Raw genomic sequence first — 25,062 nt, 5'->3', positions numbered from 1 at the left:
CTGTCTGGAAACTGAGAAAAATGGAAGGCAAGGCTTTTCAAGGATGATTCTGTTGACAAGAAACATTCAAGCAGAAGGATTTGTATTTGGAACTCCTTTTTTTTTTTTAGGGTATAATTATCTTCATGCTCAACTGAGAAGTATTCTAACTCTCTCAACAGTCTGTAGGAGTGAGGAATAGCAAGAACATACGCATTATGCTCAAAAACCATAACTATTTGAAAAGCCTTATTTACACGTGGATCTCATTTTGTGACACTTACAATGTAAAGACAACCAATCATTAAGAGCTGGAACTTATAAACTTAAGTATGCACTAGTACAGAAGAGCCCAGAGAAGACCACATGAGGGATTCAGAACAACCATTCTCTCTGATGTGCATCATAGCACCACCTCTGATAGGATTAATCAGGCTTTGGACCTCAAAAGAAGAAATAGCAACTATCCCAAGGCTCAGAAAATAAACTAACTCTTCCTGTTATTGAGTTTGGTGCTTGATCAGTACTTGGGAGTTATATTGCTGTTCTTTGTGTTCAGTTTGAAGTAGTTAGGCTGAAGAAACACCATTCATTCATATTCCGTGCTTCAAGGTTCTCTTCGCAACTGGGAGGATTGAAGTTTAAAAGTGGTAAATTTAAGGACATTGCTGAAGGTCTTGGATTTATCACATTAAAACTGTCACATACTTCATGCCCTTTTACTTCTTGTGCTATTACTGCTCTTGCAGGTTGTTCTTTTTTTTTCCCCTCCAGGTTCTGGTTATTCTTCCCTCAAATAAATTGTTGCTATATCCTGAATCTCCTTCTAACTGATGGTCAGCCTTGCATGCATCATTTTCCATTATATGTTATACATCAACAATGCAAATTATTGCTGACAACTTACTGACTCATTTGCCTCTAAAGATTTTGCTCCTTGTTTTAAAAGCTCATGTGAAAGAAGTCTAATTAATCATTCTTGATAGAAAATTTATTTTCTTTCCCAGGAAAATAAATAAATAAATAAAGAATGGACAAACAGGTTTTACCTTGTACCTCAAACACTGCCTGACGCAGATTTCTGGCTTGACTTCACCCTGTCCCTCTGCCAACACAAATGTTAAAGCTTTCCAGTTTGTTTGTTTGTTTTTGTATTGTTCTTTTGCTGTGAGAAATACATATACTCAGATTATTTCTCATTTACCTGTACAGCAGGGGGTCCTGACACTATTCTCAAGAGTACATCTGTGAGTACAGAGTAAACATTTAAATAAATAGGAATTCTGTCTGCATACCATCTGTAACAGGTCATGGCATCGGATCCATGGATTTGGAGCCAACTGGTTTGAAAGCAGTAACCCACAAATGACACAAAAGATATCAAAGCAGCAGATCCTGATTTAGGTGAAATCGAACTCCACATCAGAAACATCATATTAGTACTTGTAATACCTTTACTTTCTTTTGTCCAGATCACTACTGCTCAGAGCTGTGTTTACTTAGGTTTGTCACAGAGTGCTCTCTATTGTATTTCAGGGGTTACATAAGCAAAATTATTTTATTTACTCTCATTCAAATTCTTACAACTACATTATTAATTTTTTAACTTCCTGTGTATTTAACAGGAAAAGGAATTTTCTTGAAAAGAGACATTTTAATCTGCTCGTATTTGCCACCAGATTCATCAAGGCTGTCTGGTAGATGTGTAAATAGGGAAATGACTTAAAACTGTGCCCCAGATAAATATCTGCATTTTGTCTTTCATATCCTTCTTGCTGTCAGTGTCGAGTGTCTTTATGTCCTGGAAATGGGCAGGATGGAGTATTTTATTTGTGGCCCACAGGGATGAGTTTCTTGCTGTCTTTTTTGTTGTAGGTCTCTTTCCAGATCCCAGTGTACCTGCATTCATCTCTGTGAACAGACCAATTTTATCACCTTTTCACTGTTTCCACAACATAAACTTTTGTCCTGAATTGAGCAGGCCTCACTAAGGGCTGCAATTATGCCCTGAAACTGGGTATCATTTGTTAGATTTTTTAATGCTAACTTGAAGTATGATTTGATCTAAATAGCCTTATGTTTTCTAAGCCCGGTATTTGTCTGTCTCTCTATCCTATCTCAAAGCACGTTGTGCGTTTCTGAGATGGTGGCAGAGAGGTACATCTCACCACATGAGGCAGGGGAACTGCATTGATTCCATCCTCCCACAGGATCCCACAGTTTGATATTAAGCCACAGAAACTTCCTTGGAAAACACACATGATGACTCAAAGGATGAGCATTCACCACAGAAACACAAAGGAAAATGGAGAGAGGTGCTTATACTGTTACTCCTAAACTTCACTCTCTGCTGTTTCTTTCAAACTATTCATGTTGAAACGCTTTCATGAGTGACACAAAGCCTCACTCAAAAGATAAAGGTTTACCATCTTCTACTGGTAACTGAATAAACTGTTTCTCCTCTAACGTAATGCTGGAAAACTGCACTACTTTATCAGAGTTTTGAGTATCCATCACAAAAATCTTACACTACCTTAGCTGCAATTTCCTCCCATCCCTCCTTTAGTTTCCCCATAGAGTATCTGGGAATATGTACAAATACAGACCTGCTTTGAAGAACCTTCTGTCATAGGAAAAAGGCACATCCTATATTTTACTGATACAAACATCATCCACAATTTTTGGCTACAAATGATTGAACCTCAAGATATCATTTGACAAGCTCTATATTTTCCAGCTCTCAACCACTAGGGATTAAACCTAGATGAGATCCTCAGGCTGCCTTGCAACACCTGTTTAAAAGAGCTCAATAGATTCTGCTATGATTTGAAAGTCAGATTTTCTGTAAATTAGGATGATGTTTTGACTTCTAAAAGGCATATGACTTCCAAAGAATCTACCTCTGATATTCTTTCAAAAGAGATACGCTAGATCAATTTGTTTAAGAAGTTCATTTTGAAAACTACACTGTCTGTTCTTTAAATACAGCTCTCCAGCCAGAATTAACAAAACACTGCATTACACGGAGCTTATGCAATCTGGCAGATAAATCTCTAGTCCTACAGAGGCTTACTTCAAGAATTGCAGTGACTTCACCAGGGTGAAGATTTCACCTGATGTGTTGTAAAATGATGGAATATTTTCCAATATATTGCAGCACACTTAAAGACTCTTCTATGTCCTGTATATCACTGTCCTTAAGAGATCTTTGTCACAATAATTGGAATATGAAAACTCTCACCAGTTAAGCTGTTGAACCCAAGTAGCGTTAGGATTTGCTAAGAGAGAAGGTAGAATTTTGTTGTTCTTGCTAACAGCTACTCAACTACTACCTAGAACAGATTGGACTCAACCTACTCTACAAGAGATTGGATTACAAGATGTCATCCAGGGACACCATTCCTATTCTGAGGCATTTACTGTATAAGTTAGCAACAGACACCTTGTCTCAGAAGAATTTTTGCTGTTAATCAATAGATTATTATGATACATGACTTTGGGCCATGTTTTAATATTAAATAAGTGTACTGCATGTTGTCTTGGGACACAGGACATAGCATTTGTTGGATATGATTTACGGTTCAGTACTTATAAAGAATCATCAATAAAACTACTGCCAGTAATTAAATGTTGCATATTTTGGTGTACTGAGATGAGTAGTTATTAAAAATCAGAGCTGTATTAGAATCCACATTACAAATTGAGTTGATTTTTTTTTTTTTTTTGCACTGATATATATAGAACAATTTTTAAGGTACAGTGCTGTCAGCTAAGTACTCTTAGAGGGATGTAAAGTACCCTTTAATTATAAAATTCACTATTTATTTCCACAAAGTCTAGAAGTTTGATTTATCATAGCTATATGTACTATTGCCTAACATTGCTAGATCTCAGTTGTTTGTTTGTTTTTTAATATATATTTTTTTATTTTTGGTATTTTGAAAGGGTATCCACAGTGTCTTGACTGTAATAAACCAAAATTACGTGAGGTTAGAAACACAGCAGTATCAAATGGAGCACCCAGAGATGGGATGGGTGTTAACTCCCAGGAACTGAGTATATTCTCTGTCTTAAGATTCACACTGCAGATCATTGAATTTGAAGGGAAATGACTAAAAAAAAAAATAAAAAAAATAGTGTTGATATGAATATACTTTCATTGCTTGTATGCTTCATGCAAGTCTAGACCTGAACTATATGCATCTGATTGTATTAATACCTTGGGGTTACCATTTCCTCTGAAATTAAAAATTGCTTTCAACTCTTGAGAGTTTTTCTTATGATTTTTTAAACAAAGTAGTCATAGACACTAAAATCCATTGAATAAAAAAAAAAAAAAAACCAAAACAAAGCTGCCAAAAAAGAAACGTAAGCGGCCTGATGCATCCAAGTCCACTAAACTGGCACTCCTGTTATTTCCATGCCAGGTGTTCAGGATGTCTAAACTAGGTTGTAAGGACAGATGATTCCAAAATGAGAAGAAACCCATCTGTTTATGAACTCTCAAACTCCAGGTGTGAGGCTTAAAATGAAATACTCCCACATTCTTCTGCTTTATCACTGACAAGTTTGATAATGGCTGACAAGTTCCTTCCTGTTTGGAAAATTTCTGATAAAACATTCATATCCTGGCCCCATCAAGCTAAAGACCAGAGGGCCCTGAACTAAGTTCTTTCCAAATGAAGAAGGTGTTGATAAAACACATCTTTCTCAGCATTTTCAGATAGTGAAGGTATTATGAGTCAAGAGTGCAGTTCATGGAGTGCATTCAAAAAGTCACCTTGAGATCCTCTTGAAGATTTTTATATACAAATGTAAGTACTAAGCTTCAAGGATTTTCACAGATTATTTACTTTATAAGCCTGTAGTATATGAACATTTTCCAGTATACTTGGGAAAAATAGCTAATGAAACTGTCCTGCTTTCTCAGCAAGGCAAGAGCTCTCCAAAAATAATGCATGGAAAACCTGTTTTATAGGAGTAGGATCTTCTAAAAACAGACTACTATGATGCTTTGAAATCAATATTTTCCTAATAAAGCTTTTCCTGTACTTAAACATAAGTAAAAATTTGGGGCCTAAAATGAACGAATCATGAAAACTGTTCAAGAATTAATGCTCAGTTACCATGCAGTATTAAACAAATGGTTATGTTCTTCACTAAATGAATACATTCTGAGAAATTGATACGTTAATTCTTTTTGGCATCTCACAATATTGTCAGTATTAACATCAGAGTAAATCAAATGGTTTTCACTAGGTCAAAACTTTCTTCCTATTCATACATATAACTACCTTCAAGGTCTAATGTTAAACCTTCTAAGTGCTCAAGTGCTGGCATAGGACCATGTATCAAAAAAAGCGTGTCCCTACCTTATACCTTATTATACTTAAAAACCTATTCAGATAGAAGATAAGTCTATTTTTAACAACCTACTTTTCCCTTCGTCTTTGATCTCTCTGAGAGCTGCTGACAAGTTAAGTTTTTTTGATCACAGTTTAAAAGACAGAAAGGTTAGCAGTTACATAAAAGAACTAATTCTTAAAACAATTTTCAGAGCCCGTAGCAGTGCAGAGCTGAGGAGCACAGGCTCACTTAGGCTAAAAACAGGAATGCTTTTTGCAAGAACTTGCACTCACTAGATCAATCTCAGACTAGATATGGGAACCTTAAGAGAGAAAGGTGAAAGCCTGGAAAGTAGTTTATCGCAAGCACTTTATTCATCTGCCACCTGTGAAAACCAGAACTACCATAATGCTTCCAGAATAACAAAGCTTTCAAAAACAAACTCCAGTTTTAAACAAGTCAGAGACTTTTCAGTGTGAATACAGACATTCTTAAAGCTACTTTCACATTTGAAATCACTGAAACTGTCCATATAAGTATAAAATGCGAGAATCAGGTGGCAGGACTTCTAAGGTCTGAACCTCTGTCTCTGAACCTCAGGGCTCAGACCCTTATTTCCAAAATCCATCTGTTCAGTTTCCTTCCACAGTTAATGTGAACAGCCAGATTGCTTTTGCTAACAGCAGCCTAGTGAATTTGAGCTCTTGAAGTGGGCCCCCACGTAGGTGGGATGAGTTTTGGCCCACCTACACAAGGCTGGATGCAATCCTTGACTTCTGCATCCTTCAAGCTGGCAATCAATATTTCAATAGCATTTCCATTATGATTTATTTAGCAAAATACATCTTCAACAAACATACCCTTTTCTCTGTCCTGATTTCCACAACGCTGAATGCTGGTAGAAGACAAACTTTATTCATGCGAGGAAATGACATTTTAAAATAACAAAAAAAAGAAGAAAAAAAGACCTTTGAACCTAAATTCCATATTCATTTGACCTAAAAACATCCTAGTGAATGGACTTTCAGTTCCATTTTGAAAAATAAATCAGAAAACTGAAAGCAAACAATAATCTACCTTTTGTCATAAAAAATTGCTTACTTTAAAACTGCATTACTTTCTCCTACTTCGTTTTGTAATTTTTTCTCCATTTTGCACCAATGGAAACAGATAAAGAACTAATCTTTGTAAAAGAATAGCAAATAATTTCTCTTTCACTTTCTAGTTAACCTGTTCTATTTTCTTGTACCATTTTTCAAGCCTGTTCAAACCTGACCACACAAACATTTTTGTAATGCATTTTCAAGCCTCAGTTATCACTACATAAAAACTTACGAAGATCTCATAATTAGACCTGTCACATTGAAATGAATTAATTTTCTGTAGCACAAAATCCTGCTGAAGAATTCTTATAATGAAAGGAAAGTTTGAGCTTCTCATTATTATAACTGCAGTTAATTGGTTCAGGTGGTCTGTTTTTGACAGAAAATTGAAGCCTGGACTACTACAAAATCAGTAATTTCTGGACATTTTCATGGACATACCAGGAGTGAACAGTATGTTCATCCTAAATTCTCACTTTCTGCTGTGAATAACCTACTGAAGTTACTGTAGCTCCTTACATCAATCAGCAAGTATAGGATTATGGTCACAAGTGTCATGTACTTCAGACACAAACAAAGGTCATGAGGTCAATATGTGAGCATGGATTCACTTCACAAAACAAGACACAGGCAGAAAAAGCACATCAGCTCCTCGCCAGCTCCACAGCCAGTGAAATTCATGAACAGGATGGATATGTGAGTGCCTGAAAGATCCCTAGCTGCTTTACAGTCCCGTTGCTCTTGAAATAGCAGAGCATAGGAAAGGAAATATGATTTTCTAGTTATTTCTCTAAAATTGAAATATGTACCTCTGAACTACAGTATAATTCCTTGTAAACACAGGATTGAGTCAAATTATTCCATCACTTTCCATTTCAGTTTCTTTTATTAAATGAACTTCATAGTTTATTAGTCTCCCTGTTAAGATTGTGCACTCTTGGGTACAGCTAGCATCTCCCCATGTTTACAAAACAACCATTCAAGGCACAGTCCTACGATGTTAGCCCAGCTCTTTTGAGCCAGTAATACAGGCATGGAGTGTTGCCAACTGCTAACACCAATTCAGCATCATGCCTGTTATCTTTCATGCTTACTATTTTGTAGAGAGGTTGTAGGAAAAGCTCAGTCCTCTCTCAAATGCTGTTCTAGTTCATACTGCTAGAGAGGAATAGAAAAATATTCAGAAAGCAAATAAAATGGTTGAATATATTTCCACCACCCCCATCACATCATCATTTGCAAGTCAACCTGTAGGTGTTCTGCAGTTAAACACCACCAGAACCAATTTCTCCTCATCTTCTCAAACAGCCATATAGAGGCTGGTCCTCCATACAGGGATTCAAGATGATGACATGGCCATGATTTAGACCTTTCCCCTAGTGAGATGCGAGTGAGCAAGTATCACTGAGATTCTTCATAACTCTTTTCATTTGTTGCCTTTGCAGCCTCCAGGTCATACTGATCCAGTCATAAAACACCCATAATCACCCTTAGGCAATTTGTTCTGTTGAAAATAATTGAGATAAGAATTACAGGAAATTGCTTGATATTGGCAATAAAGTCATTTATTGTAATTGATTGTATAGCATGCCTTATGTTATTATGAAGTCTAATAATCAGAAGCACATAACTAAGTCAGCTCTAGCTGTGGAGAACCATGACCAATATGAACCATAAAAATAGGAGCAGCTGTAATCATTGATGTCCTCTGATCTTCTAAATGCACACTGGAAATTGTATTAGCCAAGATAACAGAAAGGGAAATGTCTTGTTTCAGAAATAGTATGAACATAATCAGATTTGTGAAACCAAATGATTATAGTAATATGGGGCACTGTGCACTGAGAGCAAAGAAAAAAAGGTTTATGAAATGCATTTCACTACTTGGTAAATGGCAGAAAATAAACCACAGAGACTTCATCCTTCACTGTTAGTGTGATTGCTATTCTTGACAACTCAATATAAATTCAGATTTCTCAGGTGCCACACACTGAAAATATGAAAAAGAGAGAATGCTTCACAAAGTAGCTTCCAAATAGCCAGTTGCACTCTGAAGTTACCTCAGAAGAAAGGCTACACGGAAGTAAATCAGATCAGTGAGAATCTGCTGTAAGCATTATTCTCTCCATAATCAAGTGATTATATCCCCACAACATTCGTATTTAAGTCCTTCGTGTATTTTAATAACTCCTCTCTTAACCCTGGTATCTCTGCCCAACAAAGAGGCAAAAACAGTTTAGGTATTTTTTCCTGCTTAAGAAACAAAAATTAAATATTGCTAAATATTGAGTTGAAAAATTATTACTTTAAGTCAAAACACGTTCCTTAGAGACTCTGCTCTGCTGAGTCACACCACTTAGATATTATTTTTCCTCTATCTAGACCAACCATATATTTGTTATAGAGGTCCATAGCAAATACATCTGAAATAATGGCTTTAAGGCATATCTAACATGCATTTCAAGTGCTGAGCTGCCCAACTGAAACACTGATTTTGCCAAGCCATTGGGTTGTGAATTCGCTATCAGTTTGTTTAACAACATACTCTGAGGTACAAAAGCAAACAGAGAATGTAACTAATTTTTCCCAATATTTTGAGTGCTTTGACTGTATTTTTTTCCTACTAATTACTATTAAGCTGTAAGCAGAAATCATGTTGAAATGTTCCCTTTCTCTAAACATCGCTTAATGTTTCATATATTGCCAGTCCTCTCATCTTCTTTCCCATAGCTTCCAGCCCATCAGCACTCCTGGTTCACTTTTGCCATGCTGATTTTTCTCTTAACAGCCCCTTAACACTGGAATTTCTAATAGACACCCATATAGTTACAGTTATTAAGTTATGAAGATCTTCCTTCTATTCCTTTGCTCTTCTCAAAACTCTCCTTTCTTAGATGTTACAGTATGCTCAGTGGAAGCTAAACCTCACTTTTGCTGATCCAAGTCCTTTACATGCAAATCAGTCTCATTGCTGCCTCTGTTTGCTGAATTCCATCAGCCAGTCAGCATGTGCTGCCTTAATACTTTCTGTACACATTAAGCTCAACACAGCACAAAAATATTTTTAGTACATGCTCACAAAGATCCTAACATGCTAAAGAGCTGACCCATAGATGATATGGAGGTTATTGCAACCTAGATCATTAACAATAGATAAGTAGCTTTCTTTCTTCTGTTAGCTTTAAAGCTGTTGAAGTATTAGTTCCTTATTTCAGTCCAATTTTTAATCAGATACACTCAGCAATTCCTTTTTAAACATACATTACCTTTAATAAAACAAAAAGTTTTTGTTCTTGCCACTAAACGCTGCCTTCCCTTTCACAAGGAAACCATTAGTTTATAAGTTATAATGTGGATTTTCAGCTGCTTGGAAAATCAGCAATAAAACAGCAGTACAACTACACTCGTTACACTACTTATAAATATGTTAAAATAATTTCCATATTAGAACATCTCAATCTGTAGGCTTAGATGTCAACCTACGTCAGGCTGTTACAAATACTGGAAAAGGCCTTCTAGATCTATAATGCTAAAAAGATATTTAAAAGAATTCTACACCATTGAAAGGCAAGAAATATTATAACTGTAAGCTTGATATTATTCAATCAGGCTCTCTCCAAATTAGACAAAGCGAGTAGGAATATCAAATCCGATCTTGGAAGTTTGACCCAGGAATTGTACCAGGTTCCTGTTTATGCTTATGTAACTTATGCTGGGGCTGTCTGCTCCAGTCAAAGTCTTTACTAGGCTACTTAGCAAAGAACTTCTTGACTAAGTTGAAATCTAATTTAGCATACTCTACATTCCCGTAGCACATTTAACAAGCTTTCTCAATTTAGGAACACTTCCTAGAGAAGAATTTAAAGCAATTAATCCAGAGATTTGTATTTCTGTCTAGCCAAATATTTTCAGCTACTTCTTACAACTTGTTATTTATGTGTTTAAAAAAATATTCCTTTTGAAAAATTGTCTTTCAGGAGATTATCCACTGGTTCATAGACTTTAACACCTTCTGTGTGCTGATGTTTCACTAGGCAAGCTTCCAAAATGGGTTATAAATTACATATTCTTCAACAAGCTATTTATATCAAAGAACAGCTGGCATGTAAAGAAGCAATGCAATACTGCGGTAGAAGTTGGAAGAGTACAAAACTGAAAACTGGTAACTTCCACCACACCTAGAAGGCCCTCTGGGAAACAGATGAGTAGTTGTTAGAGGGTCATGTGTGGAAATGCAAGTTCTTTATCTTCTCCCCAGTCAGCTTCCATGTACCAGTAGGTGAGTGCCGGGATGTTTAGAAATGTTGATAGCGTTCATACAGTGCAAAACAACACAGTAAATTTAGCTTTTGTCTTCTTGTGGAATTTGAGGCATACTCAACAACTTTGGAGCAGTTCCACAGAGGAGCTAGTCAGTTTCACAACCTAGTGCTGCCAGCACATGACAGGTCCCACTGCTTCCCACCCTGCTCGCACCCAAGCACTGTTTGCACAGGTCTATTACTCATCAGACCTTTTTCCCCAGTTTCATCATAAGTCAGTTTAACTCATACTTCCAGCAGAAAAATCATCCAGCAAAAGCATGCAGCTTTCTGCTGGATTTGTCAGATATTTAGGCTATCCCAAAGGGCCCCTGTGGCAGCTCCAGAAAATCACAAGTCTTTATATGTAAAAGCATTCAGACGCGCGCAGGGACAGCAAAATTCCTTAGGTCAATTGGTGAAACCTCAAGTACTGCTGAAATCAATGAAAATTTACCAATGGCTTCAAGCAAATATTATATCACAGGCTAGAGCATCATTCACAGTGCCTACATCGATATCTAATGCAGGCAAATCAGCCACTACACATTTTTCAAGATGTGCATTGCCATAGTTTCCACTACAGCAACAGAAAGTAAATAGCGTGATGGGGGTCAATAGTTTTCAACTTAATAACATTTTCTAAAAATACACTATTGTGCTGGTAAACATATTTCAACGTGCCATGAAATCACTGGCCAAAATGATGACTTCCAGCAAATAAGAATGTATTACTATAAGTCTAATACTGTAATGATTGCTAACAATACTGCTTATCACGCTCAAGGTGCAATTGCACGAGTTGCCTGGTGCTAGTGCATCCACCTGGAGAATTTACCCCTGTAATTCTCTGCTTCAAGGCCAAAGATGAGGCATGCATAATTATCCTTTACCCTGGAGCTGCGAAGCAATCAGTTTCCAAAGGCCAAGAAAGGCCGAGAAACTGGTTATATTCTAAAAGGGAATTTTTATATATATATATAAAATATATAATTAATATATATATATTTATATATATATATATATATATATATATATATATATATATATATATATATATATATATATATATATATATATATATATATATATATATAATTCTGGTTCTCCATAGAGGTTTTTTTTTTTTTATACTGTTAGACAAAGCTGCAGAGCAGTAAACTCCAGCAGAGAAGAACAAAACCTGACTGAGCACTCTGTATCGCCATTCCCCAATAACCTTGTGAGCAACCTGTCTCTTCCCTCTTTGGGGTAACAGACTGAGTCCCAGCCCTGACATTCAAAAAGCCAGAGCTAGAGACAGGTCAAAATCCACCTCAAAAACACATCCCCTCAAGCCAATTTCCTTTTCAGTCCAAGTAAGATTTTTGGTTCCCAAAGGCCCTTCCAGTCAGGATTACACTGTTGTCCCAAGGAGGGATGCAGCCTGTGTCCTCCTCTGCCCCATGCACAGGGTCACCATTTGGGAAAAGGGAGATTAAAAACTGATCAACAGCCCTGACATGTGGTTAACCTAGCAGCAAGGGAAGAGGGTGGAGGCTGTCAGCCTTAATTAATGCCTGTTTTAAAAGCACTTTGCATTCCTTGCCTGACATGTGCTTAACAAAAGCCAAGAGCTGTTGTTGTTATTAACAACTCGCAATATAAACACACTTGGCCTGATTTTCCTCCTCCTTACAATAGGCTTCACGCTTGTTTAAGTCTCTATTCCATTGGAATAAGCAGGTTTTCTACTGTCAGGGCCAGAGGAGGCTCTGAGAGGTACAGTATGAGCATCTCCAGAAGAAAAGGAGCAGGAATAAAAACCAGCTTGGTTAAGTGCCCCATTCCTTGCAGGCTGAGTAGAGAATCAAAAGCAAACCAATAGTACCAGCCTTTACCCATGCACACTTCTTTTGCTACTTCAGTGAAAAAAAGTGTCTTGCTTAGAAAATTATTTTTTCCAGTAATGCCTTTTTTTTTTTTTACTGTGTCAATTTGCTTATAATACAGACAGAGCTAATGAGACATCAAAGAGATTCTGCTAAGATGCTTTGATCAAGAAAAAAATCCAAACAAAAAAAAAGTAGACATGGCTCATCAGCCTGGGTCTTGCAATGCTTTTCTGTAAAGCATTAAATAGATGGAGAGGAAAAAAGCCAAACCTATCAACATATAAAATCAGTCCCAGAGGTTATGAGCTTTCATGTTCTGTTGATCACAGAAGGCCCTTTAGTTAGGCCTTGATCCTTTCAAGTAGCTGGAAATGAAAATACGGTGAGAAGCTGCAGCTTCGATTAGATGTAATATCAAAAAAAAAAAAAAGCTTGATAGCTCTTCCTTGCTAATGAGAGGGAGGAAAAAAAGACAAGTGCTTTGGAAGAATGTCATCGCACCCTGCCAGCTGACGTCAATAGAACAACACACATCTCAATATTTTAAACTCAGATCAACCTGCAGACATAATTTTGCACCTTTTTCTTCTCCTCAGTGGCTCCTTTAGAGAGATGAAGCTAATGCTTTTCTCTTTAATTTCTTAAAGAAATTTTTTGATGTTTTTTTCTCTCAAAAAAAAAAAAAAACACAGGAAAAGGAGGTGAAATTATTTTTTCCCCCTTGTAACTTGCAAATTACACTGAGGAACAAAACCAGCTGGTAATGTTGCTCCAGTATCAGAGAAGAGGTTCATAAGCTAACAGCGGACAGATAGCATTAATTCAAGAGAGGAGAAATGTGAAGGAGCTTAAATGGTGGCTTCAGCCCTCATTCTGCTTACCACAGCTTGCTCTCTTCACAGTCATCTAGGGCCATGCCTTTGCTTCTGGGTTTTCTAATCAAGACAGTTTATCGTCCAAAGATCTCAATACCATTTTGGATGTAAGCAGAAAAAAAATAAGTGAAACAACAGTAAAATCACAGCAATCCTCACCATCAGTTCAAGCTGAGGGTTGTGAGGATAGAGAACAGCCCTACCAAAAATGACCTTGGGATACCAGCAGATGGCAAGCTGGACATGAGCCAGCAGTGTGCCCCAGAACACCAACTGTATCCTGAGCTGCATCATCAGCAGTGTGGCCAGCAGGTTGGGGGAGGTGATCCCACCCCTTTGCTCTGCACACGAGATCTCACTTGGAGTACTGTGTTCAAATGTAGAGTCCCCAGTACAGGAGAGACATGGACCTGCTGGAACACGGCCAGAGAAAGGCCACAAAAATGATCCAAGGGATGGAATACCTCTCCTATGAGAACAGGCTGAGAGAGCTGGGGCTGTTCAGAAGAGTGGGCTCTGGGGAGACTTGATAGTAGCCTTTCAGTATATAAGGGGAGGATATAAGAAAGAAGGGACAGACTCTTTGGCAGAGTCTGTAGTAATAAGACAAGGGGGCATAGTTTCAAACTAAAAGAGGAGAGATGTAGATTAGATGCTTTTACAGTCAGTATGGTGAGGCACTGGAACAGGTTGCCCATAAAGGAGGTAGATGCCCCCTGCCTGACTCAAGATCAGGCTGGATGGGGCTCTGAGTACCTGATCAAGCTGTTCAGTGCAAAGGAGTTGGACTGGATGGCCTTTAAGCATCCCTTCCAATTCAAACAATTCTATGATTTTCAGTATAATAACTCAAAGTCACACTATCGTTCAGCTAGGCCAAGTTTTGATAGTGCTGCCACCCTGCATGAGCTCCTTGAGGAGCTGGCAGCCTTAAACAAGTAGTGAACACAATGCATCACAGTCATACCAGCTCTGGTATCTGGGTTGTCAGGCACCAAGGTTAATGTAATGACTGTGTACCAAGTCCCTCTATATGAAATACCTAAATGTTTCTGTCTACAGTGAATACCTTGCAAGCATCTCCCTACTATAAAATGGGACTTGGAGAAGGACCAAAGATACGAACATGATTTCATAATGATCATTACTGTAGTCCCAAGTAATCAAATCTCTTTCAACTAAAATATATTACCCTTCCTAGATTCACCCAGGGAGTATTAGACTCAGTTATGCTTTCTTCCTACATACACAAGAAGTATTTTTCTAGCAGCCACTATTAACAGCTGGGAAGAAGTCTATTTGCCTGGAAGTAGCTCTGCTTTAAGAAATCTACTAGCTACTGCAATATATGATTACTATTTTAAATAACATATGAAACACACAGGGTACAGTGGTATTTTAGAACAGTAGCTCACAGCCAGCATTTCACAGCTCAGCACAGGTTGAAGCACATTTCAGTACAAAGCGAGAAGCTGAGCTCAGCTATCCTTCCCCAGCATCACCCTTCCATGCTGCTCAGAGCAATCCAATACACTCTGGATTATCAGATTTTCTTTTCAGAAGCTCAGGTCCTCGGGTCCTGCATCACCAGCCACTGCTGGTGTCTTATCTGGCAAAGAGAGAATGAAATGAGGCACTGACCAGTCTGGGCCTGGTCACCATGAGCACTCGCAGCATTTGTCCCTACAAACTTGGTTCTGAGCCTTTCCTATATTTCAGGAAAAAAAAAAATCTTGAATTAAGAACTGTGAGATATTCCTTTTGTTGCAATATTCAGAAAAAATGCTCAGGATTCTTCACAGCTTGTTATTTTAAGAAAGAGTTTACCAGCGAGGAAAAAAATATATATATATTGATATTTCTGTTACAGCACTCCACATCAAAAGAAGGGTGGCCAACAAGTTGAGAGAAGCGATTGCCCCCCCCTCTGCTCTGCCCTCTTGAAGCTCCCTTTGGAGTACTGCATCCAGCCCTGGGATCCCCAGCACAAGAAAGATGTGGAACTGTTGGAGCAAGTCCAAAGGAGGGACACAATGATGCTCAGAGAGCTGGAGCATCTCTCCTGCTATAGAAAGCTGAAAGCACCAAGCTGAACAAGCCCAGTTAAGAGAAGACTCTGGGGACACTTAATTGCAGCCTTTCAGTACCTGAAAAAGGCTCAGAAGCAGGAGGGAGACAAGTTTTTCACATGCTCTGATAGTGATAGGACACAGAACGGCTTTAATTTAAAAGAAGATAACTTAGGCTAGATGTTAGCTAATTTTTTTTTTTACTCAGAGGTTGCTGAGGCAGTGACATTTCCTGCCCAGAGAAGCTGTAAGTGTCCCAACCCTGAAGAAAATCAAGGCCAGGTTGGATGGAGTCCCAGGCAGCCTGATCTGCGGGGGGGGGGCCCAGCACTGCCCATGGCACAAGGGCTGGAGCTTGGTGACCTTGAAGGTCTCTTCCAGTTGAAGCCGTTCCATGATTATGCATTTTAACTTCTTCAAGCAGTTTTCAGTCTTTAATATCTTACACAGGAAACTTGGGAACACTAGACTTGTAGCCCAGGTTGCTCCCAGAATTGCACTGCTCTGCTTGTTATAACGGAAGGCATCAGGGACCTTTTCCAATACTCTACTTTCAGTTAGTTGTGACTTTGCAAAACTCTAATCACTGAATGGATTTTGTGTCAAGAACACAGGTTCCCAAATCCTATTAGAGGTGCCTTTGAGAGTCATTTGTTTGCAGCTAATGAGTAGAGAATTGCTGGACCTTGACAACTACATCTGAAAAGCTTTGCGTATACTCTGTATATACTACACAAAAACCAAGCGTAGCTCTTCCTTTTGAACTGCTCATACCAGACATCAGACTAACAAAGAAGCTGAGCATGCTGAAGCCCTCCATAGTCCCTTCTCCATGCTATTCCCACAGAGCATGAAAATTTTGTGCAATTTACCATGCATACCTGACTTATGTGAATGTACCATGAAAAAAATGAGAACATTGGTTCTACTGAAAGCTTTTCTTAGTTCATAGTTTCTTGAGCATATTTGTTCATCTTCATACCCATCCCTGATGACACTGTAAGAATAGCAGTGCAGAGCCAGCATCAAGCTATAGTTAAAACAACCAAAAACACCAACACTTCATTCAGCTACTGAGATTCTGACATCTCTAGAGAAAATCTTTTGCATACAAAACTCAGCTACTTTTTGTACCACCCAAATCACTTTAACAATTACTGTCACTTTTGCCTACTAAGACATAGTTCATTGGTAACCACAGAGGATATGTAGCATTACAGATATGCAGGCCTCCTGAGCATTGTGAGGTCAAAGCCATACAGAAAAAAAAACAACCACCAAAATCTAGGGGTATTTTATAGCTATGGTTCTTGTAAGCATTTATTTTGGGAATCATCACTTCAGATACGTTGCTTCTTTTAATTAAAGGATATAATCCTCCAGCACATATTCTCTTTTCCCCCCTTATTTTTGTGCATCAACTATTTCTACACACAATGTGTGCTGTCACAACAGCTCTGATTCTGCTGTTTGGGAAGGACAATAACTACACAGGTGTAATGACTGACAACAGTGTGCTTCAGCTTATAAAAAGAAGTGGAAATTGAACACAAAAAAAACTTCACTTAATAGAAGCTGTTCAGGCAAAACAACTGGAACAAATCAGTTTTTCAGATGGAATAACTGCCTTACAGTCCAAAAGAAAAAAATAACCCATCCCAGGAAATGCTGTCAGGTGAGAAATGTAAAACTTACAAGTAACACCTGTTTTTCATTTGTTTATTTAAGAAAACTGAACAAGCATTTATTTACTCATATGTAATAATGCGTGCTTGTGTGCATTTTTGCACAGTGCTAACTGCAACAAAGTTTGACATTTTAAAAATTGCCTGAAAGCCACAAGACAAACTTGCCTGCTTGAACTCTGCCTGTGAAGGGAAGCAGGAGCCTGTTTACAACATGTTTAAATACATACAATTACTTTTTGACTGTGAATGGTAAATACTAACTGCTACATCCTTTATGGATAACATGGGCTACTTTTAAGGTTCTGCATATCTTTTCCTAGTCATTATATATTTTGAAATGAACACACCTAATTAACCACAGATTTTTAGTCTGTCTCTACCAGAAATCCATCTTGCTGCTGTTCACCATAGTAAGATATTGCCACCTCAAAATTATGAAGTCAGGCCATCATACACAAAAGTACTTTTTCCCTCCTTCTATGTTACTTGAAAATTCGGACAAATGTTGGTGAATATCTGCCAGCTTCCAAAAGCTAGTGATGCATACAAGAGAACTGAATAGTCTCTGTCATGAATACAATTATTTTTTATTAATTACAGAAGAAATAAAAAAGGAACTTAATGCAATGGTAGCAACAAGCCCCACTTGGAGCAGGTTCTTTGGTATCTGAAGATTTGCCCACTAAAACCTGCCCAACCCTATAAATGAGCTCACCAACAGCACTGGTCTGGGTGAAAAGAAATATAAAGGATTTTTCTTGGCCTATGCAACAAGAAATCTTTTGAAGAGATTGGTATAAATCTGACTTTTTCCCCTTGTTATTCCACACAGTCAAAAATTTAGACTAGTAGGTATGGTTAAAATGATTCACCCACTCATAAGGAGAAGTAGAAGCATTCACAGAGTTTCAGTGTCAGGTTGGGCAGCAGCTCTTTCTGATGAGCTCAGCTTATCTGGGAGACCACGAGAAGGGTACCCAGCCAGGAACAAGCCAGATAGGTCAGCTGTTTGCTGAGCTAGCTTTGCAGATTTAGCAACCCAGCAGCAAAGAAAGATGGTTCATTAATATTATTTCCTGATTATAAGGCAGTTTTTAATTGAGAACAGAAGAGACGTCTCCAGATACAAGCAAGACAGGAGTAGATGCTTTTTCTGATTAGCTCAGCTTTTACTAACTGAGGAACTACTTATTTTCTGAATGGTATCCAGACAAAGCAGGAAAGAAGACAGTTTAAGAGTGGTTAAAATTGCACCTTAACTTTTTACTCAAGGAGAATATCACTAACTTGGCAAAAATCTCTTCAGTTATGCAGATAAAAAAATACAGTAAATAAGTTTTATTACAAAATCAGCCTTCAGAAGTAATTAAACCTCAGTCATCATTCTTTCTTCTCTGGGTTGGAAAGGTAAATAATATGTTCAGTTACCCTCAAGCAAAAGTTTGTAGGCTATGTCAGTGTTATGTGCATGTTTTGATATTGATTGATTACCAGCAAGCCTCAAAAAACTATTAGGTTGGGGACTGAAATTCCGAGAAAGAGAAGCCCCATGAAGCTCTGAGAGCTGCACTTTCACAGCTATTATGGTGCAAAAGGCTAACTCAGGATCCCTTTGATTAAATCCACATTTAATTAGTGAAGAACAAGGTAGTATAAATAAAGGAGAGGGACGATGTGCTCAGCTCTGCAGCATTAGTCATATATTTCATATCTAAACAAGTCATAATGTATCACATTAATTAGCAGAAGTTATGCTTGACTCTGCAAAAGCCTTACTAGCAGAAGAGCTACTGCTCTGCAAATGAGCTGTCAGCTAACAAACTGCTGTGAGATTTTTTTTTTTTTTTTTTTTGCAATTCCAATTGCAATTAAATGATCTTCACTGGAGTTACTAAGAAAAATTACCTTAGCAAGAAGATGTTAGCAGTAACCCAGGAATCTCACAGAAAACTCTAGAGCTCGAATCTGAAACAAATTTTGGCATTTGCACACTTCCAAAATGAGGGACAACCAAATCTCAAGCCAGCCAGACACTGCTGGCCAGGATAACTATTTGACTAAAACTTTACTTTTTTTCATTCCCACAGTGCAAGTTGAAGAATAAGAGTTTCAACTGAGTGAATTGGAAGGAACTCTACTCCTTCTGAGGAAATAAATTGTAACGTACATAAAAAACACAATGATATAATTAATGGTAGAATTATTGCTATTTGTTACATGAAAAAATTAGGTATCTATTATTACAATATAGAAGGGCTTAGCTAACGTTTTTGCCCAAGCCAATTTGCCACATGGTTCAAAAACAGCCTCTCCTCCCTGGCAGCTAGGAAGATCATAGGTAACTGTGGGTAAGCAAGGTGAACCTGAGCTGACATGACAAATGCAGGTCGGTAAGCAGCAGTGTCTTTCTGAGAACACTTTTTCATCTCCTGCTTACTTTCAGACTCCTCTCTACAAAGGGGAACACAATACTTACTTTCCATTCCGTACTCCCAAGTACACAACAAAACCTCAAACATTCCACTTTCCATTAGGACTTAAATTTAGGCTTATTATGGCCTCATTTCCTGTTAGATAAGTCTTGATCTTATTTTAGTAAACTGCTCCCTCTCTATGCACCCAACAAGAAAGCCGCATGCTCCCACACACATCCTTCAGTGAGGTCTACAGAACACAAATGAATACACACAGCTTATTGCCACCAGAAGCTTGCTTTTTGTTTACAGTGGAGCTGCAGAAGCATCCAGGGAAATCCATGAAATTTGGGTTTATTTGCAAGACCTTTCCCACATTCTGCCTTCACACCATTGTAGAATGCAACTGGTGAGAACATTTACTGAAAACAACTTGTAGCTTATTTTTCTGTAACACACATTGACTTTTAGGGCAGGATAAATGAAATATTGCAGCCCTGACAAATTCTAAAGTCAAAATGTTACTCAAGTCAAAAGGAGTCCGATTTCTGAACTAATAGGATGCTCGCATCTTATGATATTTCAGAGGAAGATGAAGATACCCATGAGCAGGAGGTTTGATTTTATGTATTCAAGACAAATATGTTTTAAACAGGGAGATACAAAATATAATTGCTAAGAGACAATTTTCAGCACATAAGCTTTCAGAAACGAGCAACTAAAAGCACATTTAGTTAAAATGGTTTCTAGCAATAATCAAAACACAGATCTAGGCTCTACTGCGCTGAGTTGGATGGGTCTGATCATCTACAACTCTGAAAATTACTACAGTATCTCATTTACTTGCAAAGTGAATCAAAAGTTTCCTTCTTGGAAAACAAAGGTAAGCTACTTATTTTTTTCAACCCATCTCCAGAACACACTGGCTACTTACAAGAACAAACAGAAGAGAAAAAGGAAAAAAAAGGACAAGCCATTCTCATCATGTTGTTGATGCCCATTCATGAGTTATTTGCACATTAACTAAATTTAAACCTCAAAGCTCGAGGAAAAAAAAAAAAAGCTTGGATAGCCTTTTATCAAGTCCAGCTCTTAAGATTGCCAACTGTAAATATAAAAATCAAAACCAGAAGTTAAATCGTATTTCTTGTCCCTGCACCTAAATGAAAAGCAGAATCAGACACTTGAATTAGTAATAATAACTCACACAAACAAGATGAAAAAATCCAGTATGAAAACTCTTAACTTCCCCAATGGACCATGTGTATTCTTGGTTTTCTCCTTCGCTAAGACAGACATGCTCCAGAGAAAAGCATATACATATAGACACTCAGCTGAGCTTCCAACTCTTTAGTTCAAAGTATAATATCTCGACATTAATCTTGGAAATATAAAAGTAAAGGTGTCAACAACAAAAACCCTGTGGCACTTTGCTACAGCTCTCAGCCAAGACACGTTTGGTTTCCTAAGAACAAACTATTAAAAAAAAAAAACAACACACCTCTTTTTGCAACACAAGTGCAGATGTCTGAGAGATTCTTCACTCCTGCAGTGGCAAGCTAAATCCTGCTGCAAATGACTGTGACACTGCCAGTTTAAAAAAAGGGCTGTGAAAGGCCTTTAACAAACAGTGACATGAAAAAGAACAAAAATTTGCTCATTTCATATTGCAGAAAAACAATTTATTTTCCACTGAAAGATCATTGTTTCATATAAACTCAGATTTTGTGAAGTGAGGGGATTTTAAGAACACTCTTAGGCTCACTGCATCTAGAAACACTGGAAAGAGGATGTCACTATTAACAGACCTCCACACTAACTTCTAGATAGCTGTGCATTTGCTCCACCATCCTCTGCTGGTGCGAGTTGGAGATTCAAAAAAACATAAAGCAGAACTGGTTTGAACAACATCTGTTGTTTTGTAGCCAACAGGAGATGCAAAGCACCTTGCTGTATTCAGAGCACAAGAACAGTACAGGTAGCGGCACAGGCACTACTTTTTTTTTTTTCCTCTCTCTCTCAGCAAGTACTAAGTAGTGTCTAGTGTCCTCAAAAATCAGGGCACAGAAAGGCACCATCCCATCCATGAGTGGACTGGCCTTTTTGGAGCATGAAGGCTCTTTTCAAAAGAGCCACTTTCTGGTACTGCTTAACCTGAAGGTAACTTCAAGTGAAGGTTTACATTCCTCAAAGGCCAAAAGCCTTATGAAAAACTCAGATGTCAAACATACCTGGCACACTACCTGCAATAGGTTTTATCAGCTCTATTACCTTCAACTTGTCTAAGCTAATAAAAACCAAAACTAGAAGCCAGACTCAACACCAGGACAGCAGCGTGCTACGTAGGTTTGCAGTGTTATTTTTTATCATATTGCACTGAACAGGATAATCATTCCAGAGTTTAAAACAGAATCTAAGATTTGACTGAAATTCTGACAAACTTTGCATTACACAAACAAAGAATAACTTGGTTACATAATTTGTTTCACTACAGAAAGGGAACAGATCAAAGAGGATGCTATTTGCTGGAAACTTCAGTAATTTCATTCCCTCTCGCTCCTGGTAGAAATAGAGCTATATAAAGCTACATTCATGAAGACTGGCTACTTGCCGAAAATCTAATGGTTCCTTCAGATCCTGGCCTGATATTATATTGTTGTGTTTTTCTTATTATAATACAATTACCCTCTCTCAGTGGTTCAGCTACATTAATTTCTAGTAAACAATTTGTCAACAGCAAATACACTTAAAACAGCTGTAGTTCCTTTTGGATCTGTACTGTTATTGAGACCATATGGCCATTACGGCGATGTTGTTTCCTCTTTTGTCCTCTCCTTTTGACAAAATAATTTATCTTTAATGTGCTAACACTCTTCAGAGCTGGCCTGGACTTTAGTTTATTTTTAATCTTCAGAGATACTAACAATTTCAAAAATAATAGACAGTCCAGGGAATAGAGCACGGTTGGTTTTAAAAGCAAAACCTTCACCTTCAACCACTCTTTTTTCTTCATTAACAGCAAGATTACAGCAGAAATAAGAAATAAAAAATGCAAACATTGTGTTATACCCGTTTCCCCAGTGATACTTCCACTTCTCAGTGTTCCAGCATTACCTGATCCTGTAGCAGGATTAGCAAAGAGTCATCTTGAATCACAAAATCATTGAATTGCTCAGGTTGGAAAAGACCTTAGAGATCATCAAGTCCAATGCAACCTAACCATACTACCCTGACTCTAGCAACCCTCTGCTATATCATGTCCCTGAGCACTGCATCCATATGGTTTTTAAACACATCCAGGGATGATGACTCAACCACCTCCCCGGGGAGCCTATTCCAGTGCTTAACAACTCTTTCTGTAAAGAAGTTTTTCCTGATATCTAACCTAAACCTCCCCCAGTGCACGTAGAAGTTAAATTCATGGAACACCAGAAGCAAGCTCTATCTGACCAAATAGTCCAAAGAATCTAAGCATCAGGAAACTGATTTGAGAAAAAGTGATTAATAATACTGTTTTGTGGATATCAGAGAGCCGAAGGTAAGGAGTTGCTCAGGCCTTTACTCCAGAAGGCCAGAATTTACATTCAGTTTCACTTCTTTATGGAGTACAACTCCGCATCTACTGTTCTAATCAATTGAAATACTTTTTGAAGTCCTACTTTCAGGTATTCTGTACGCATGTCATCTAATGCATTTGTAATAAGAAACTTTTATGAAGTGGGATTGGAAATGAAGACCAGCAATCTAAAGCCTCCAGTGCACAAAAAGCCTTCAGACCTTTTAAAAATTAACAGGAGAAGCATTTATTAAGTTTCTAAATATTTTAAATAAGGACATCATATTGCTAACGACTTTATAGTTCAAGAAGTTTTGTTGACATACAGAAGGGATTTGGCCCATGACTGTGGCTCAGTTGTGCAATAAAGTATCTTATGTTTGCAATGTCCTCTCCAAAAGAAGAGCACAGCTCTCACACCCTCCTCTAGCTTTCATTTACCAACAGCTTACACAGCTTTACCTCCATGGCTTCAAAGTCTGTCAGAGCAACTACCAAGTCCTCGTCACCTCACCATCTTGCTAACTGCCCACCTTAATTGGCATGCTCTCTAGTTTCCCCAGAATTAGCCACAGAAGAAGCTCACCGTTAGAGGGTGCATTCACCCATTAGTTTGGAATAGAGAGCAACTCCTGACTTCAAAATGAGAGGAAATTCTGTAGCAACTTTTAGACACCTGTTTTTGAGGTGCTTGAAGTTACTTTTCCAGACCTTGTCCCAGTCAACTTCCTGCTGAAGTTGCATTGCACAAAACTAACATCTCAAAGCCATGCTATATCACCTTTGCTATTTCAGAGTAATGAATACTTCCCAGGATTTAGTGGGACCACAGCAGCTTTAGAGTAGGTATCAAGCGATTGAAGCAAGAAACTTTAAACCTCTTACTTGCTTACCAGTAACACACAATTGACTTGAGAATACGTTTGCTACATAGAAACATCAATGAAACAAAACACTTCAAACATCAGGGAAAGGGAAGATGACATTCACCGTTATCTCTAAGTCCACTTTACCCATTTGTGCTTTGTCATAGATCTCATCTACATACAGTCCCTTATTTCCACCAACACTAGGACACATATGTCCAAGAGACTGGCCAGAACCACTTATTTATGACAGAGTGGGAACACTAGCTTTCAAGTCTTTTTCACTTCTCTGGATTCCTCTTGACTGGCAACAGCTAAACATAACACAGATTTTATATCCTTTGAGTCAATAGCTGTTATCTTCTAGTACAAAATTCTTGCTTATGAAGGCTACTTCAGCCTCAGGCAACTTCTTTTTTCTCATTTGAAAAAGCATGCCTATTTTGTTGATGGCCTAAACATAATGGCATATAAGATTTGGTGCAACACTGCAGCCATCCTCCAGGTTGTAGTCAACCAATCATCAAAGCTGGACCCCACACAAAAATGCCTTGTGCATCTACTTAAGAGCAAAGCAACAAACAGTTCACAGCCTGTCCAAGCACAGCCCCACATCTCATACCCAACTCAGCTCTTGCTAAGGTGGAAGACGCAGTCAATACAAAGAGGGTATCAAAGCAGAAGCTCTACTGAGGCAAGCCTTAAAACAAGAAGGAATATGTATTTATCTTGAGCCCAAAGAGAAAGGCCCCCCCCCCCCCCCAAAAAAAAAAAAAGAATCACTGTGCTTTAGCACAAGACTTTTCTCTTACCTTGTTTGCGTAGTAGCTCGAACATTTATCAAAAGGTGAATTGCCAAAGCACAGGAACAGGGCTAAGGCTCAGGTACATCCTTTGCTCTCTCCCAACAGCAGAATCCTCTCTCCTTGCTGAATACTCAGAAAGTGGCTTAGCAGCCAGGTCCCAGATCATTGCAGTTCGAGAGCTGAGC

The 25,062-nt window shown here is 38.1% G+C and overlaps 1 protein-coding gene across 1 annotated transcript in view; it reads right to left on the bottom strand.

Annotated features, from left to right (window-relative positions):
- Nucleotides 1-25,062, bottom strand: part of KCTD3 (potassium channel tetramerization domain containing 3) — a 95,007-nt gene extending 69,945 nt beyond the window's left edge. Inside the window, exon 1 of the mRNA XM_048935559.1 lies at nt 24,884-25,062. The gene's annotated coding sequence lies outside the window, so the exon portion shown is untranslated. The remainder of the gene's footprint in view (nt 1-24,883) is intronic.

Source organism: Lagopus muta, chromosome 2 (assembly GCF_023343835.1).
Source record: "Lagopus muta isolate bLagMut1 chromosome 2, bLagMut1 primary, whole genome shotgun sequence".
NCBI lineage: Eukaryota > Metazoa > Chordata > Aves > Galliformes > Phasianidae > Lagopus > Lagopus muta.
The sequence above is the reverse complement of the archived record's forward strand: the minus strand, read 5'-3'. Positions and strand labels throughout refer to the sequence as shown.